General features: G+C 39.0%; 1 protein-coding gene across 2 annotated transcripts in view; it reads right to left on the minus strand.

The window, feature by feature from the left end:
- Window positions 1-19,490, minus strand: part of GABRG3 (gamma-aminobutyric acid type A receptor subunit gamma3) — a 675,209-nt gene that overhangs the window by 458,171 nt on the left and 197,548 nt on the right. The window lies entirely within an intron of this gene.

Here is a 19,490-nt window from a genome sequence, read left to right on the forward strand (position 1 = left end):
GTCTTTCAAACAAGCACAAAGTCAAATTCTAGATGGAGAGTGGGAGGACAGACCAGTGGAATGTGTCTAATTTTTATTACTCAGCACAAAAGATTGGGGATATTTCACTGGCCTGTTTTACCAGTCTCAAAAAGAAAAAAAAAATTGTCATTCTAGATTGTACTCAAAACTCGACGGTAGGAGGAAGAATACATTAGCATAAGGTGTTAGTTATTTTTCAATATGTCTGTGTATAAGCCTAACTACACTATAAGGAGTATACATGTTAATGACCTGTATTCTAGTTTAGAAGTGTTGAAACCTTCTAAGTGTGTTTGTTTCTTATGACAGGAAGTCTCATGTACGTGTTTACTAAACAGTTATTTCTTTTTTACATCAAAAGTCTTATTTATCACATGGTAAAGACTCTCCAGCTATGGTTGAAATGTCTTGCTTTTATATTAATTTCATATAGGTTGTTAAGTAATGAATCATGGCTTCTGTGACCTAGTAACCAAGTGGCTAAAAGCAGGGGATCTAGAGGCTGATTGATTTCTGGGAAGCACTGGGCTTCGCTTAGATGCACTGAGCCTCAGATATATACTCCATAAGAGCTTTCTCCTAGTAGCCCCCACCATGGAAGGACCTGAAAGGGTCCCATGATGGGATCTATATGGTGACAGCCTGTGGTAAGATCTTAAGTAATGTAGCCCCTCTCATTACATCCATCATGGACAAAAGTCCACCCCTATAAACCTCCCAGTAGCCAGATCAAAGCCAGAACTTCCACAAACTTAAATTGTTCAGGTTCCAGTTTTTTTCAAGTTTTTAGTTTAATTTCAGTTAGTTGACATACAGTGTTATATTAATTTAGGTGTACGCTATAGTAATTCAACACATCCATACAACACTCTGTGCTCATCACAACAAATACACCCCTTAATCCCTATCACTTAGTTCACCCATCCCACCCACCTACCTCCCTTCTTCTCTATAGTTAAGAGCGTTCCTTGGTTTGTCTATTTTTTTGTCTTTTGTTCATTTGTTTTGTTTCTTAAATTCGACATATGAGTGAAATCATATGGTATTTGTCTGTCTTTCTAATTTTGCTTAGCATACTACTCTCTAGCTCCATCCATGTGATTGCAAATGGCAAGACTTCATCCTTTTTATGACTGAATAATATTCCATTGTATGTATATATCACTTCTTCTTTATCCATTCATCAATTAATGACCACTCAGGCTGCTTCCATATCTTGGCTATTGTAGATAATGCTGCTATAAGCATAGAAACATGCTGCATATATCCCTTTCAGTGTTTCTGTATTCTTTGGGTAAATACTCAGTAGTGTAATTTCTGGATAATAAGACAGTTTTCTTTTTAATTTTTTAAGGAATCTCCATTCTGTTTTCCACAATAGCTGAATCAGTTTGCATTCCCACTAACACAAGTGTTCATTTTTCTTCACATCCTTGCCAATACCTGTTGTCTCCTATGTTGTTGATTTTAGCCATTCTGATAGGTGTGAAGGGATATCTCAGTGATCTTACTGTAGTTTTGATTTGCATTTCCCTAATGTAAGTGATAATTAACATCTTTTCATGGTTCTGTTGGTCATCTGGGTGTCTTCTTTGGAAAACCGATTGTTCGTGTCTTTGCCTATGTTTTAATTGGGTTGTTTTTTTTGGGGTGCTGAATTGTATGAGTTCTTATATATTTTTAATTCTAGTCCTTTATCAAATACATCATTAGCAAATGTATTTTCCCATTATGTAGGTTGCCTTTTAGTTTTGTTGATTGCTTCATTGTGCAGAAGATTTTTATTTTGATGAAGTCCCAACAATTTATTTTTGCTTGTCTTTGTTTGTCTTGCCCCAGGAGACATATCTAGAAAAAAGTTGCTACAGCTAATGTCAAAGAAGTTACTGCCTGTATTTTTTTTCTAGGATTTTTTTTTCTTTTTTTTTTTTTGGTGTGGGAGAGAGACAGAATGAGGGGAGGGGCAAAAGGAGAGAGAGAAAGAATCCTAGCAGGTTCCATGCCCAATGCAGAGCTGGACACAGGGTTGATCTCATGACCCTGAGATCATAACCTGAGCCAAAAATCAAATCAGATGCTTAACCAACTTAGCCACCCAAGTGCCCTTCTTCTAGGATTTTAATGGTTTCAGGTCTCATATTTAGGTCTTTAATCCATTTTTTAGTTTATTTTTGTGTATGGTAAAAGAAAGTGGTCCAGTTTCATTATTTTGCATGTTGCTGTCCAGTTTTCCCAACACTGTTGAAGAGACTATCTTTTTCCTATTGGATATGCCTTCCTCCTTTGTCAAAGATTAACTGACTATATATTTGTGGGTTTACTTCTGGGATGTCTAGTCTGATCCATTAATCTATGTGTCTATTTTTGTGCCAGTACCATACTGTTTTGATTACTGCAGCTTTCTGGTATAACTTGAAGTCTGGAATTGCAATAACCTCCAGGTTTGCTTTCCTTTTTCAAGGTTGTTTTGGCTATTCAGGGTCTTCTGTGGTTCCATACAAGTTTTAGAATTGTTCATTCTAGTTCTGTGAAAAATACTGTTGGTATTTTGATGGAGAAAGCATTAAATCTGTAGATTGCTTTGGGTAGTATAGACATTTTAACAATATTTGTTTCTCCAGTTCATGTTTGGTAAAATTTGCTGTGAAGCCATCCAGTCCTGGACTTTGGTTTGTTGGGATCTTTTTACTATTGACTCAATTTCTTTGCTGGTTGTCAGTCTTTTCACATTTTCTATTTCTTACTGTTCCAGTTTTGGGGAATTTATGTGTTTCTAGGAATTTATCCATTTCTTGTAGGTTGTCCAATTTGTTGGCATCTAGTTTTTCATAATATTCTCTTATAACTATTTGTGTTTCTTTGGTGTTTATGTTATTTATTCTCTCTTATTAGTGTTTTTATTTATTTGAGTCCTTTCTATTTTTATCTGGATAAGTCTGGTTAGAGATTTATTGATTTCATTGATTTTTTTTCAAAGAAACCAGCTCCCAGTTTCATTGATCTGTTCTATTGTGGCTTTTTGTTTGTTTGTTTGAGTTTCTATACCATTATTTCTGCCCTAATCTATATAATTTCTTTCCTTTCTCTGGTTCTAGGGTTTTTTGGTATTCTTTCTCTAGCTCCTTTAGGTGCAAAGTCAGCTTGTTTATTTGAGATTTTTCTTGCTTCTTGAGGTAGATCTGTAATGCAATCATCTTTCTTCTTGGAACCACTTTTGCTGCATCTCAGAGGTTTTGAACCATTGTGTTTTCACTTTCATTTGTTTCCATATACTTTCTGATTTCTTCTTTGATTACCTGGTTGACCCATTCATTGTTTAGTAGCACATTCTTTACTTCCATGTATTCCAGATTTTTTCTTTTATTTATTTGCTTATTTATTAAAATATTTTATTTGTTTATTCATGAGAAACACAGAGAGGAAGGCAGGGACATAGGCAGAAGGAGAGGCAGTCTCCCTGTGGGAACCCTGATGTGGGACTCAATCCTGGAACTCTGGGATCACACCCTGAGCCAAAGGCAGATGCTCAACCACTGAGCCACTGAGGTGCCCCTCCAGATTTTTTCCTCTGGTTCATTTCTGGTTTCATAGTTCTGTGTTCAGAGAATATGCATGGTATGATTTTTGACCTTGAATTTGTTGAGGTTTGTTTTGTGGGCTAATATGTGATCTATTCTGTTGTTCCATGTGCACTTGAGAAGAATGTGTCTTCTGCTATTTTAGGATTAAATGCTCTGAGTATATCTGTTAAGTCCATCTGGTCCAGTATGTCATCCAAAGCCATTGTTTCTTTAATGGTCTGTTTAGATTATCTATCCATTGATGTAAGTGGGGTGTTAATCTCCCCTACTATTTGTATTATTATCAATTAGTTCTTTTATGTTTGCTATTAACTGTTTTGTGTATTTAGTTGTTCCCATATCAAGTGCATAAATATTTATAATTGTTATATTTTCTTGCTGGATTGTTCCCTTTATTTTACATAGTGTCCTTTGTCTTTTGTTACACTTTTTGTTTAAAAATTTATTTTGTCCAATATATGTATCACTACTCTGGCTTTCTTTTGACACCCATTTGCATAGCAGATGTCTCTCCATGCTCTTCCTTTCAACCTGCAGATGTTTTTAGGTCTAAAATGTGTCTCTTGTAGGCAGCAAATAGATGGATCTTGTTTTTTTTATCCTACTTCCACACTATGTCTTTTGATTGAGGCATTTAGTCCTTTACATTCAAATCAGTTATTGATAGATATGTATTTATTGCCATTTTACTACATATTTTGTTTGTGGTTGTTTCTGAAGATTTTCTTTGATCCTTTCCTGTCTCTCTTTCATGTTGACTTTCTTTTGTGATTTCTTTCTCCTTATTATTTGCATATTTATTAGTGGTTTTTGATATATGATTACCTTTAGGTTTGTATATAATCTCTTGTGCATATAGCAGTCTATATTAAGTTGATGGTCATTTAAGTTTGAACCTATTTTTATCTCCTCTCCTCCCCACATTTCAGGTATATGTTATTATATTTTATATGTATTTTTTGTAATTTCTATGATTGATTGATTTTTTACAGAAAAACTCATTTTTACATGTTTCATACCTCTTTACAGTCATATTTGGTTCTCCTTTGCACTCAAAGAGTCCCTTTTAATATTTCTTGCAGAGCTAGTTTAGTGGTCATTAACTCTTTTAGTATCTGTTTGTCTAGGAAACTCGTTATCTCTCTTTCTATTCTGAATGACAAACTTGCTAGTAGAGTATTCTTGGCTGCAAATATTTCCCATTCAGCATGTTGAATACATCATGCCACTCTCTTTTGGCTTGCCAAGTTTCTGTTGAGAAATATCCTGCTAGCCTTATGGATTTTTCCCTTGTAAGTTAACAACTTTTTTGTCTTGCCATTTTAAAGATTTTTTTTCTTTATCGCTATATTTTGCAAATTTAATTATAATATGTCTTGGTGTTGGTCTGCTATTGTTGGTTTTGGTTCTCTGTGCCTCCTAGATCTGAATATCTGTTTCTTTCCCCAGATTCAGGAAGTTTTCACCTATTATTTCTTCAAATAAATTTTGTGCCCCTTTTCCTCTTTTTTTTTTTTTTTTCTGGAACTCCTGTAATACAAATGTTATTATGTTTGAAGGAGTCACGGAGTTCCCTAAGTTTATCCTCATTTTGCATAATTATTTTCTTTCTCTTTTGTTGAGCTTACTTTCCATTACTCTGTCTTGTAGGTCACTAATTTGTTCCTCTGTTTCTTTCAGCCTATTTATTCCATCAAGCTAGTCCCTTACTTCATTTATTGTACCCTTTACCTCCACAATATTTTTCTTATTTCTGTGGAAGGATCTCCCTCATATTTTCCACTCTTTTCTCAAGTCCAGTGAGTATCGTTATGATTATTGCTTTAAGTTCTGTATCAGTTATGTTACTTATATCCATTTTGCTAGATCTCTAGCTGCGGCTTTGTCCTGCTTTTTCACTGGGGATAAATTTCTCTGTTTCCTTATTTTGTCTGTCTCTCTGTGTCTATTTATTTGGGCTAAGAATGTCAGCTATATCTTTTCCTCTTGGCTTTATTAAGAAGAGGTGCTAGAGTACCCTACAATGCAGAGTTCTCTGTGCATCAAAACCTGGAACTTCAGGAAAGCATATGTGTTTTTCATGTGTGTTTACACTCTGCTGTTGTGTCTGAGTCACTTTTCTTTTCTGTGCAGCCCTCTGCACTTATTTTCTGTCTGTTTTGGGATGTACTTGCTCTCTGTGGTGTTAGTGGACCTAGAAACCTGCTCTGGGGGTGCATGCCCACTGGAGAACATGGGAAAAGGGTGGTGATCTTAGCAAAATCTGCACTAGGCCACTATTCCTACCCTGGATCCCCTTTAATGCTAGTGTGGTAGGGGGCTGTGTGCCAGGGCAGACAGGGGCAGGAAACTAGTTGCAGAGCTAGATGGTGTCTGGGGATGTGGGGATAGGCACAGTGCAGTGTTTTAGCTTATTGTGGTGGCTGGGTGCTGGCATGGCCTAGGCTGTGCACCTGGCAGCTGGGTGAGGTGCATAACAGTGGGGTGAGAAGCAGTGCTATTTGTTGCTGTCTAGTTTGCTCCCAGCATTATGTAATTGACCACCTGTATATTTTTTCTCTATGCAGGCTGCTCTTTTTAAAGGTGGCATCTGGCTATAACTTGCCCTCCTGGCTCCTAAGTCAGCTGACCTCCAAAGCTCCAGGTTCCAAGTCCTACTAATTTGACCAATTCCCCAAATTAAGCCCCATTGGTTTTAAAAGCCAAACATTATGAGGCTTAGTCCTCTCCCTGTGAGCTCCTTGGTTCAAAGGCTAGTTTCTTTACCCTCTCTGAGTGCACAGCTCCCTCTCTCCTATGGGAGCCTCTCTCTGTCTTTCTGAGCTTTGCAACTTTTCAAATGTAGCTTCTTCTCTATATTTACTTGTATGTATGTTCCACCAGTCTTTGGATCACTCCCCAGCTTATTGAGTTGGATGTGAATGATATCTATTTGAAAATGAGTCACAGGGTGAGCTCAGAGTCCTCCAACTCCATCATCTTCCTAAGCTCCTCCAGTTCTGATTTACTTTAAGATTCATTTTCTGAGTTTCAAGCTTATGGAAGCTTAAAACACTAATTAGAAACAGAGAGAATTACAATAGACAATAACACCTATCACGGATGGCATCAAAATGTTAGGAGATCATAAAATCAGGGAGGAGACAGAATGAGAGGATAACAAGCAAACACAAGGCATCAGAGAACTCCAGCCTCAGGAGCCCTTAGCATTGTGGTCAGCACTGCCGGCCATGCCAGAGGACCTCCTGGTCCCCAACCAACCCTCTGTTTGAGGATCACAGAGCAACTTACATTTGATGAGCTGTCTTTAGGAATTCCAAATTGCAAATTACATTTTAAAAAGAGAGCTGCCAAAAGGGTACAATTAAATCTATCCCTGTAACTTGAGGATGATGCATATTTATGTATGCTCAGGACTTCCTGTGATTCTGGGCATATGAGGTGTTTGCTTACATCTCATGGAAGGTTCTGTGTTGTACAGAAATGGTGAAGAGATGAGAGAAGGAAGACAAGGCATGATGGCATGTACAAAATACTATCTGCACATGGCCAGCTTCTGTTAGCTGCAATGACACTAAGGACGCAACATTGGTCCTCTCAGTGGACACAAGGAGACCTGTGTGACTAGAGTCCAGATGCAGGCAAGCTTGGCCCTGGCCTTCCCTCACTGGCTCACTTCTTCCCAGGTCTTTACTTTAATATTAGATCTTCTAAGGAATCTGGGAAGACCAGGGTGAAAGAAAATGGAGAATATTCCTAGGAACAAGGCCTCCTGGTGTGCTTTGACAAACCATGTTGTCAAGCAAAATGCTTATACCAGGGCTGTCCTCATAGCTCTTCCCTATGTCCCTGGAAGGTATCTGCAGGGTCTACAGAGTGTGTTCCTTTCCAGGCTATGGGAATGCTACTTCTACACTCCTGGCACTTGACCTCTAAAATGTCAAGTTTTAAATGTTCAAAATGTACCATGATCTACTTCTATCATATCTTCTAAGAATAAGCACTGTCAGTAATATTCTGTATTATACTTATCTGTTATCAAGGGAAATATAAGAGTGACATCCGTCATAGTTGGCAATTCACTAGAAACAAAATTACGCATCAGTTTAAGTTGTGAGTTTCAAAGTGAGCATGTGCTAGTGCCTGTGTTTATGTGTACAGGTGTGTGTGCATGATAGAGAATAAACTCACATAGCTATAAGCCACCCAAACCGGGGAAGAATCCCCGGCTAGGAGAAGACAGGGCAATGTGCCATTGAACACTATGGGAACTATACAGTTGAAAGTCTCCCATGTGGGGGAAAATGTGTTCACAAGTATTCTTCTTACTAAACTCATTTTTTTTTTAGCTTTGGTAAAATAAAGGCCAGTTCTGTGGTCTGCAATCAGGAGGGAAAGTTCAAAATGAATTACAGGTGTTTCTGGAGGCAGAGAAGAGAAAGAGGGATCTTTTCTTCTGCTTTAGCTACCTGTCAACATTTACCTCAATTCTGCCCCTATCGAGGGTTTATGTGGACTTGATTCTGTGGTCTTCAGAGAGAGGCTTTCCTGCACAGAAGTGGCCAGTCCCTGGCAAACTGGGCATGTTGTCCAGCCCCCGTAAAATAACCTGGGACATGGTGAAGCCCATGGATGTTTGTTGGACATTTTTCTCATCCTAGGATTTAGCCCTAAACCAGGCTTCCAGCCTCAAAGATTCTAAGTTATTTATATAGACCAAAAACGTCAAGAAGAAGCAGTTCCCAGTATTGAGTTAGCTGCTCATTCCATGTACGCCAGTGACATCCTATGTTGAACTCTGCTTGTGGACTTTACTATGCTCTACTCCACTGGCTATTTGCTTTTTTAACTCTCTTCCTGACCTGTTCACATTTAAGGGACAGCAGCCATGTCCTACAGCTGCATATCCAAAAGACAACACACTGGTAGAGACCCTAAAGGTACTTAATGGAGAAGAATTTCTGTTTAATCTCTTCTTTAGAAATCAAAGCAGATGCAGTTAGTCAAGCAGCAGACAGAAGCTAAAGACAAACATTCTGCTCTATTTCTCCTCTCCACTTTATATTGGTTTGGATTAGTGGGGATTATTCCCAGAGAGATGTGTAGAGATGACTGTTTATCTATACAGAATGTGGGAGATGGTGTTCTCTGCATTCATAAAATATGGATGAGCTAAGAAGCTGGAGACAGCTAAAAGGAGTAGGGAACATAAGCAACATCAATAAAAAATTTAAAATGAAGTAAATATAGAGGCCCTAAGAAAAGATTTTGTGGGGATTGATGAACATATCCCAGGGGTAGTACACTAGGACTCTCAGGTCAAGTCCACCTAAGATATATTTCTGTAAATAAAGTTTCACTGGACACAGCCATGCCCATCATGGCTGTTTTCACCACAAGGGCATGGGTGAGCAATGGTGAGATCCAATGGACCATAAAGTCTAAAGCATTTACTATCGGGAGTCTAATAGGAAGACTTTTCTGACCCCCTCCTCTAAAAGAGAAAAGGGGTCACTCTTCTTATGCCAGAATGCAAGCTCTCTGAAGGAAAGGCCTGCATCTTCTGTACTTAGCTGAATGTGCTAGTGTCTTCAGCTAGAGAAGTGATGTCATTGTGAAGCATCAGGCACTTGGTAGAAATCCTAAATATTTGACTAATATGCCGCTCTCTGGAAAAACGTGGTTTTTCTCAATTTGTTTCATGTAAAATTCCCAAAACAGGGCATACAGTGAAGAGTGCTGAGACAGTTTTTCTAGTATGGCTCGTAGAATTCAACCACATAATGTAGTAAGATGATTTACAGTAAGAGGGAAAGCCACATCTGTCCCATATAAACTAACTAAACTTAAATGTAACACTTCACAGCTACACACAGACAATGTCAGCCAATAATCTAGGTTGAACTGTATCTGCTGTAATTTCTTTGTTGAAGGATCACAGAGAAGCTGGTAAACATTCATCCCACTTTTTCTTCTGATTTTTGTTTGGAAGAGATGGGGACATTATCTGAAGAGAAGAAGGAAAGAAAGAAAGGAAGAAAGAAAAGAAGAAGGAAGGAAGGAACTAGGGAGGGAGAGGAGAGGAAGGATGGAGGGCAAGGGGAGGGAGGAATAAAGAAGAAATAAGACAAACCAGCCACAGAAGTTTATGTGGTAGGTCTTCACTTGAGGCTGCAGTGTTCACCCTCCCAGTAAGGGATGTATTCTCCTTTACCCAGGCACATCAGATAGGAATCGAGTTAATGCTAGCATTGAGATATGTTCTAGAAAGTCTTGTCTTGTTTCAGTAAGAAACAAATTCACTTCAACCCAAAATGTCTGTCAGTATGTGATCCTTTTGTACAATAAGCTTCGGTTCCATCTAGCCTTAATTCTTCCTTGTGAGACAGCTTCTGTAAAATGAATATTTGATGTTTGCTTGTATGTACTCTACTGGACACCAGCCCCAAGTACATGAATGAGCTCCACTACTCTGTTTCCTGAGGATGTCACCTGTGAGGGTCATTCCCACCAGGGCGTATGCAACTGCCACCTCATCCACACTGCTTTGAAGATCAGGTGAGCACTTATTAAAGAACAATAATTAAAGGAATAGGTTGATGCTTATTTTGCTATGGAGAGTTCCACTGGTATCTCCTCAGCAAGCCCTCCTATGAACATCAACTTCTTGTTTACATGATGGAACAAAGAGGCAAGTTTTGTTGTGAGAGCTATTCAGGGCAGAAGCAAGTAGCTAATATATCAAATTTTAAATAGGAGTTTTTGTTCTTTCAGGAGTTTCCTATAGAAGAAACCAGAAGGATCTTTCCATCTACTCCTCACCCTGTGCTTCCAATGTTAGAGAGACATCCACTTTTTTTTACCAACTATTAGCTGTGTGCTCTTGGGGTAATCGCACCTCAATGAGCCTCATTGTATTGCATAGTGGTAATGTTAAACCCAGCAACAACCTGATCTGCAAAAGTTATTGAATGCTTATTATGCACAACACCTCATGCCAGGAGCTCTCGTGCGTTCCCTCCTTTACATTTCACAATAACTCTGGGAGTACTGCCCATCTTTCATGGACACAGAACTGTGATCCACATGGTCAAGGACCCTAGTAGTAGGGCTGAGCTGGGATTTGCCCTGAGGGCCACCTCCTCCAGAGCCAAATGAAATAAATCAGCCAGAGAAAGACAAATATCATACCAACTCACTTATATGTGAAAAATGAAAAACAAAACACTGAACTCATAGATACAGGGAACAGATTGGTGGTTGCCAGAGACAGATTGCCATGGGGGTGGGAAATGAGTGAAGGTGGTCCAAAGGTACAAACTTCCAGTAATAACATTAATAAGTTCTGAAGATGTAATGTACACCATGGTGACTATAGTTAACAATAGTGTATTGTGTATTATAAAGTGTCCAAGAGAATAGATCTTAAAAGTTCTCATCACAAGGAAAGAATTGTAACAATATAAGGTGACCATTCTGCAATACATATATCCATAAATTGTCACATGGTACACCTTCAACTAATACAATGTTATATGTCAATTACATCTCAATAAAACTAGGGGAAAATATACTTTAAGAGTTTTTAAGGCCTAGAACCATTTTGATCCTCCTTCAAAAGAGCACTTTTAATGTGCAGTATTGGATAAAATCAGGTGGCGGGGATCCAAACTGTCTGTTCTCAGTCTGGCTCCCTTTACTTAGCTGCACACACTGCTTCATCTCTCTCCTCAACCTAAGGCCAGAAGTGAGATGCCAGTTGAAAACCAAGCCTAATGTTCTGTTTTGTTTTCTCTTTCCAGTCTTTCTATGGCTAAGGGAGTAGGAGATGTGGTAATAAAGATAACTTTTTTATATATCCTTATCATTCAGAAATTCAGTAATATGATCAGGTACCTATCAGAAAGAAATGAAGCATGTTTGTCATCCGTTTAAAACTCATTTCATTGCTTGCCAGGAGGAACAAATGAAAACAGAGAAACTTGTCATCTGTCAAATAATATTTCACAAAGTAGAAATCAAGAATTTAAAGAAATCTACCACCTAAGGCTCTTCTCTCTAAGATGAACTGATCATTCTTCGGTAAAAAATAAAATTAGAAGCTTTATTTTCTTGTTGTTTTCACTCAGTTTAGCTTGGCATCACCTTAAGACCATGTCCTCAGTTATCAAAGAATGCTTTTTTTAGGTTTCCTGTAAATATCAGTTGCCCATTAGCAGCCTGAACTGGCAACAGCTCATTTCGGTCAAATGCACATCTTGCTAGTTGGACCACTGAACCCACACACCGCTTGCCCCTCAGCAGGACCACTCTTGATTTGCAGCACTTGCAAATCCAGCTGTGCATAGCTGGATGTTCAGTGGGGCCACCAAAGTTCAGCACAAACCTCTTTGTTGATGGCTGTGTGGAAAACTCTTTTCTCTCTATACTGGCCTCTCAGCTAAGCATCCTCCTCAGGTCATCTCATTCAAATCTCAGCACCACATTGAGAAACGGGAATCCTTACCTCCATTGTATAGATCAGGAGTGGAAGCCCAGGTATGTCTAGGCATCACGTCACACAGATTCAGAGCATGGTCTCTGATTCCTGAGTGTATCCTCTTAAACATCACTTATGAAAAACTTAAATAAAAGCCAATAAAACAGTGATTAATGGATTTGACTACAAAAAGTCCTGAGTATTTGAAAATAACTTCTCAGGTCAATGACATTTTACTATATATAATTTTGAATAAATGCACATTTGAAAAATAATTCTAACAAGATGAGTTTGTGAGAGTGAATTACTTAGGTCCGGGCACCAGTCTGCATTCTAGCATAGAGCTTGCAGCCTAAGAATCAGCCAGAGAAACTATAGACAGTTCCTGTGGCAAGGGACCATCCCCAGGGCTGATGTGCAAGGGTGCCTCAGAATCTGCACTTTATGGGCTTTTCCATGTTATTCTAATATCTGTGTCAATATTTAATTGTATTGCTCGGTACTAACTCTTGATAGGAGTCACATATATTTCTCAGTTATGTTCAGCTGTATATTATAGTAGAAGTGCTATGCATTTGTTAGTTTCAAGAATGTATTGTGCTTTTTTGTGTACAGAACTGAATGGGAAAGCTTGAAAAGTATATAGCATAAGAGATTGCTAAGTATATGGCATATATGTCAGTAAAAAGTCCAGAAACATCTTAACTAGAACCTCATGATCTGACTATAACCAGAACTTGTCACTTTTGAGTAATGCGGTCTTCAGTCTACTGCTTCCCCAGTACTTTGGGAGTCCTTACACATAACAGCCACTCAATAAATATGTGTAAGTGAATCAATACTCATTCATCATTGATGTATTATGTAACTGAAAAAAGGAACAATCACCTCCAGAAAGATGTGGCTAGGGTGCATGTGTGCGGTCAGATGGCTTTGTGTTTATATGATAGTGCATTATCATAGCACAAATAGAATTAGTAATTCAGTCAGACAGAAATTGTGGAATCTGTGCTTCTGGCCCTAACCTCTGCTCCATCCTTTCAGTGGCCACACATCTGTAACATGGCCTTCCTTACTTGTTGCATGCCCAGATTTTTGTATTTGGATATGTCTGTTATACAAATCCAGTCCCAAGTGCATGTATCTAGATAAGACTTCCAGTAAATAGGGTGTATGTTGGTAAGAGGACTATCTTCTTTTTCTCTCCCTGATGAAAAAAGTGTAGAATGAAGGACTCTGGGGATTTGGAACAGAGCATCATGGTTATGCTGATTTTAGACTCCCCACCAAAAACATCCCCCAAATTGCCAGCATGATACAAGCAGCTCTTGGTGGCACAGGACTAGAGCATAAAAATCAGCTTTTAACAAACTATCCCTGCTACTATGTGCCTGCTTGTAATGTCTCCATCCTGAAATGTTGGAAGATAAATAGATTTGACAGTGAGATATGAAGGAATTTATTGAATTCTGGCCTTTGAACTCTAGGCTCTTACTGCCCTGCTCCATGTCATGAAGGTTGAAATAGGGGCTCTTGTAAGTGCAGTGCAATCTAGCAGCTAAAAGTAACACGTGATGTTGAGAGAGGAATTTCCAACCCTCCTATGGACTGAATGTTTCCCTACTAAGTCCAAAGGTTGAAGCTCTAACACCCAGTGTCAATGGAAAAAGCAAAGGCAAAAGAAAAATTAAATTTCCAGAGCACCCAGGTGACTCAGTCGGTTAAGCAACCAACTCTTCATTTTACCTCAGGTCATGATCTCTTGGGTCCTGGGACGGAGTCCTCCACTGGGCTCTGTGCTCAGTGGGGAGTCAGCTTAAGATTCTTTCCCTCTGCCCCTCCCCCCACTAGCTCTCTCTCTTTCTCTCTTTCTCTCTCCTTCAAATAAATAAACCTTTAAAAACAAAAAAGAAAAAATATATTGCCTTATTACCCTAGAGCTTACTGACAAGTTCTTGAAACAGGCAGATTGACATTCCTCTAAGAACTCAGCTGCCTTGACTTAATACATTGCCAAGGACAAAAGTCAATCTTGGCCCCACCTCTAGGATCCTGTGAATCTTCTTTAACACACAAAAATTACTTTGGAAATTTCCTTTATCTCTATTCTCCAAGATATATGTTAGCAATTATCCCCTAAGCATATGATCCACTGATATACATCTGAAGAGTCTCATAATGAGGGTTTTATTAGACAGTAATAAATGACCTTTTCCTAACAATAGCTAGCCTCCTCAAGGTCCTGGACACCTTGCTTCCAAAATTCCTTAGAGACTTATGTTACCTGTAACCCCCTCCCAACTTGAAAGTATCTAATGGGTCTCTCCTCATGACCCCAATGCAGCTCTTTCTGCCCACAGGTCCTATTCCCATGCTTTAATAAAATCACCTTTTTGCACCAAAGATATCTCAAGAATTCTTTCTTGACCATCACTTCCAAACTCCATCACGTTAAACCATTTCAAATGTGACTAAATTTGGAGATAAGGCCTTTATGGATATAATTAAAGCTCAAATGAGATCATAAGCATGGGGCCTCTAATGAGATAGGATGTGTCCTGATATTAGTCTCTACCATGTGAAGACACAGAGAGAAGGCTGCCATCTGCAAGACAGGAAAGGAGGTCCTACCAGGAACCCAACTGGCTGCCATCTTGATCTTCCCAACTCCAGAACTATGAGACAATAAATTTTTGCTGTTTAAGTAACCCAGTCTATGGTATCTTGTTACCATAGCCTGAGCAGACTAAAACAAACACAAAAATATTAAACCAAAACAATTTTGTACATCTGGTTGGTCAGCCCTATCTAAATATTAGTGAATTTTCAGAGGCCATAAGGAGTACATATGCTAACAATGGTAGACTGTGGATGGTAAGAGCATTAGCATTAGTCGGCCTGGAGCCAGGGAGGATGAAGGAGGAAATGAAAGAACAATAAAGGAAAATAGAGCTACTGGTGGTGGTATTTTCCAATCATCTTTAGAAGTGACTCTGCTTGAACACACATGCAAGCAAGTGCACATGCACATGCATATATGTACACACACATACAGAGTATAGGTTCACCTTAGAAATGGGACCTTCTCTGATTGACTTACTTCACTCAGCATAATACCCTCCAGTTCTATCCATGTTGAAGCAAACGGTGGGTATTTGTCATTTCTAATGGCTGAGTAATATTCCATTGTATACATAAACCACATCTTCTTTATTCATTCATCTTTCGATGGACACCGGGGCTCCTTCCATAGTTTGGCTATTGTGGACACTGCTGCTATGAACATTGGGGTGCAGGTCTCCTGCCATTTCACTGCATCTGTATCTTTGGAGTAGGGGGATGGGGTGACTGGGTGACAGGCACTGAGGGGGGCACTTGGCAGGATGAGCAATGGGTGTTATACTATATGTTGGCAAATCGAACTCCAATAAAAACATATACAAAAAAAAAAAAAGAAATGGGATCTAAGTTGGGGTGGAGATAATAGGGTAAATGATGATATGGTTGGAGTGCTGTGTTGAATGTGAGGGTATGAAAAGAGTTGGGGTTGGCTAATGGAAATGGGTTGATCCGTGGTTCAGGAGAAGATGAATGCAAGCTACCATATAGGAGAGTCTAGCACTCTACCAGGAGGGCACTGGGCCACCAGGAAATAGAAATGCATCTGAAAGGAATAGTCATCAAGTAATCTGGGAGAATTTTACAGTGCCTATTTTGTTCTGTGTCTTTTCATTTTTTGTTTTTCCACTCAGGCCATCTGTCTGTTCTCAGTTGCTTTTGAAAGATATAAATCTATTCAGTCTTTTAGATTAACTGTTCCCACAGTTTTACTCAGATAGTACTAAGTGCCTTCAGAAAGAGGAAAGAGTGTGCTGGTCATGCCCAGGTTATCTCTCTCACCCTGAGGTGCCAGCTAACATCTTCATGAGCTCTGTGACATGAAGGTGAAGCACTGAGCCCAATGTTTCCTAGGGAAAGCTGAGGATCCAAATGTTCCAGCAGGCATTCTACCAACATGCACAGTGTATTCATGGGAAGAACTGCTCTGACACTCCAGAGCTGTCTGCAGTTACATATGAAAAGTGATGAACTCACTGTGACCCCAGAGAACAATTTGGTAACAGAGATTAAAAGCAGAGGAGCTGTTTTGAGGCATACCAGGTTGAAGAGGGAGCTGTTCCCCTCCCCCACCTTATATCATTATATTGTGTCCTTTTCCAAGCACCCTGTGTTTCTTCTGAACTCCATATACTGTGGCCTTTGAAATCCATAACATGAAAGAGTAAGGAACAGATGGCAACAAATAGGAAATCAAACTTTTAAAGACACATGATAAATGGGTTCCTGACCCAGCAATAGAACCCCAGGGTTTCATTGTATTCTGGAAAGAGGTGAATGCTAAACACTTTCAAACTGGAAATTTCTCACTTGTGTAGTTCTTGATTGAAGTTTTCATACTATAGCAGAGAAGAAAATGATCAATTTCTTGGGAATCAGACTAAGCATCAAACCATCAGGATTTATCACAAAAATCAGAGGAATTTGTTATGCAAAGAAGTTAGTAGACCCAAAATAAGTGATTATAAAACTGGAGGTACCATTTCCAACAAAAATGGAAAAAACACAGTGCACCTTTTTTGAATGTGGTTAATGCATTTTACCTTGGATGCATATAATGAATACACAGTGACTGCATTGCAAGGGGCATGGGACATTGTTGTAAGCTGCTCTTGGAACTTACTCTGAAAATACTGCTTTCCTAGATTGCTAAATTGGACATGTTTCAAAATGGCAAATTGTAGCACTTTACTAATGATATTATTTTCACTTACAAAATAAGTAGTATTTCTGATTCTGGCATTGAGTTGAATCCAAAGAGGAATTTCACAATTTTTGACATTTAGGCTTGTATGATTTGTGTTTTTTTTTATATATATATTTTATTTATTTATTCATAGGCAGAGGGAGAAGCAGGTTCCCTATGGGGAGCCCAATGCGGGACTCAATCCCAGGACGCTGGGATCACAACCTGAACCAAATGCAAACACTCAACCCCTGAGCCACCAAGGTGCCCTGAGTTGTAGGTTTTAACCAACAGCAAGTATTAACTGAGTCAATAATACTCATCATCACTGTTTGAGCATCTATGAAATTGCCTCTTATCATTTTCCATGGTTTGTCTTAGCTAGTCTTCTTGGCAGCCCTCAAAGTTTTTAAAAAGAGATTGAAGTGCATACTGAATCAGTTAAGGAGTGTCCCACTGTTTAATGAACCACAGAAATGAGACACACCCAGGTAGGTGTGACACACACAAGCCAAACTGATGAAAGAAACAAAGGCAAAGGAAAATTATTAAATTTCCTTACTACTTGCAGCCCATTGACAAGTCCTTGAAACAAGCAGTGACATTTCCCTAGAGTGACATTCCCTAGGAATCAACTGCCTGGATGTTGACACTTTATGAAGGGCAAAAGGCAATCTTAACCCAACCCCTAGGATCCTGTAAGTCTAATTTAACATATAAAAATTCCTTTGGAAACTTCCTTTATCTCTACCTCCCTCCCCATGAAGATATGTGTTGGAAATCATCCCCCAGGTATATGACCCACTGATATACATCTGAAGGGTCTCATTGGGTAAGGGACAGGTGGGTCTAGGTAGGGAGAGATAGGTAGGAGGCTACACCATCAGGCTAACAGAAATGCTAAAAAACCAGAGATAAGGGAACAAACCAGACCATTCTGCCCTGGGCATCAGAGGTAGGGCCTTTATATGACAATTACTTGTGACTGACAAAGAATAACCAGAACCCAAAGAAGAAGTAAGCCATTAAAGATGTTATCACCAGTTGTTTCTCTAACCAAGGCATTCCAAGAATGATAAGGCTGCAAGCTCTCTGGTCACTTCTAATTAAAAGATTTTCAGTGGAGGCCCACATTGGCATCCCTGTGAGGATCCCTCTCACTCCTGAGAGCTTTTTCTGTAACCTTGCTCAATAAAACTCTATTGCTTTACTCATTCTCCTTTGTCTGTGAGATTCATTCTTCAACTCTGTGAGACAAGAATCTTGCTCTCCCACTTCAAAACCACCAAGTCTTCCATACAATATTCCATTAATGCAAGAAGTCGTAACTTGAACATTGTACTAATGCTTTTTGTTGCTTTATTTAAAATCAGGTATTGAATTCAGCATCTCAATCCCAGAATTTTCCAAGCTCACCTTCCAATGGGAAAGCACACAATATAATTTGACATAACTGGACTGGATATTCCCAACTCTCTGTCATGCAAGTTCTCAGACTTGTACTCTCTAGGCGCCACTTCTGGGAAGCCTTTCTGACTTTCCAAGGCAGAGACGAGGACTAGTATTAAAACAATTAAACAAAGAGGCCATTAGACCAGTGGCTCTAATGCCTTGGTAGCCTTTGATTTTTTTTTTTTAAGATTTTATTTATTTATTCATGAGAGACACAGAGAGGCAGAGACTCAGGCTGAGGGAGAGGCAGGCTTCTTACAGGGAGCCTGATGAGGGACTCAATCTCAGGACCCAGGGATGCCAGGATCACACCCTGGGCCAAAGGCAGATGTTCAACCTCTGAGCCACCCAGGCATCCCACCCAGGCATCCCAGGTTTGCCTTTGTAAGCAAACCAAAACCTAAGCCAGAGTCAATTCCTATAAATGCATTGGTCTTCCAGAAAATGAGATTTAAGAACAAATAAACATAAACAGTCAACTAGGCTTTCCCAAATAAGGAAACTGTACACTACGACTAATTAAATAATTTCCTAGCTTTGCTTCCATGTCTGTTCCTTCAAAACTTTACCCCTAGTTCCTGTCAATGGGGCACCCCTGACCACTTCTGGGTTGGTACTGCCTGACTTGATTTGATGTTTGTGCAAATAAAGTCAAAAATTTTAACATGTCTCTGTTTAACTTTTAACACTAGAAATAAACTACGAATGTTTAAAGTAACAATAAAAAAAAAAAAAATAAATAAAAAAAAAAAAAATAAAATAAATAAAATAAAATAAAGTAACAATAAAACCATTCTTAGTATAAAGGTCACTTGCTCTTTTAGCCATACTTCTGATACTTTATGACTGCTCTACTCATCATGTTCTGTTATGATGATTTCCTAACACAGTCATCTCCTCGAAAGCAGAAACCTAAGTGTAAGGTCTTTGGCATAACTAGTATGACCTGGGACAACACCAGGCTATTCAGTAAACACTAATTCTCAAATAAGCAGTTAAAGAATAAATATTAGTACCTTTCTTAAAATCACAGAAGCTTTTTGGTGCTGATAAGTGCTAGAGCCCCTGTTGCACTCATTCTATAGCTGTGTTTCTTGGGATTGAACTGTTAAAACATAAATATAAAAGGGCTGGTTGGTCAAGTTTGCTTGGG

The sequence above is a fragment of the Vulpes vulpes genome, chromosome 14 (genome assembly GCF_048418805.1).
Source record: "Vulpes vulpes isolate BD-2025 chromosome 14, VulVul3, whole genome shotgun sequence".
Taxonomy (NCBI): Eukaryota; Metazoa; Chordata; class Mammalia; order Carnivora; family Canidae; genus Vulpes; species Vulpes vulpes.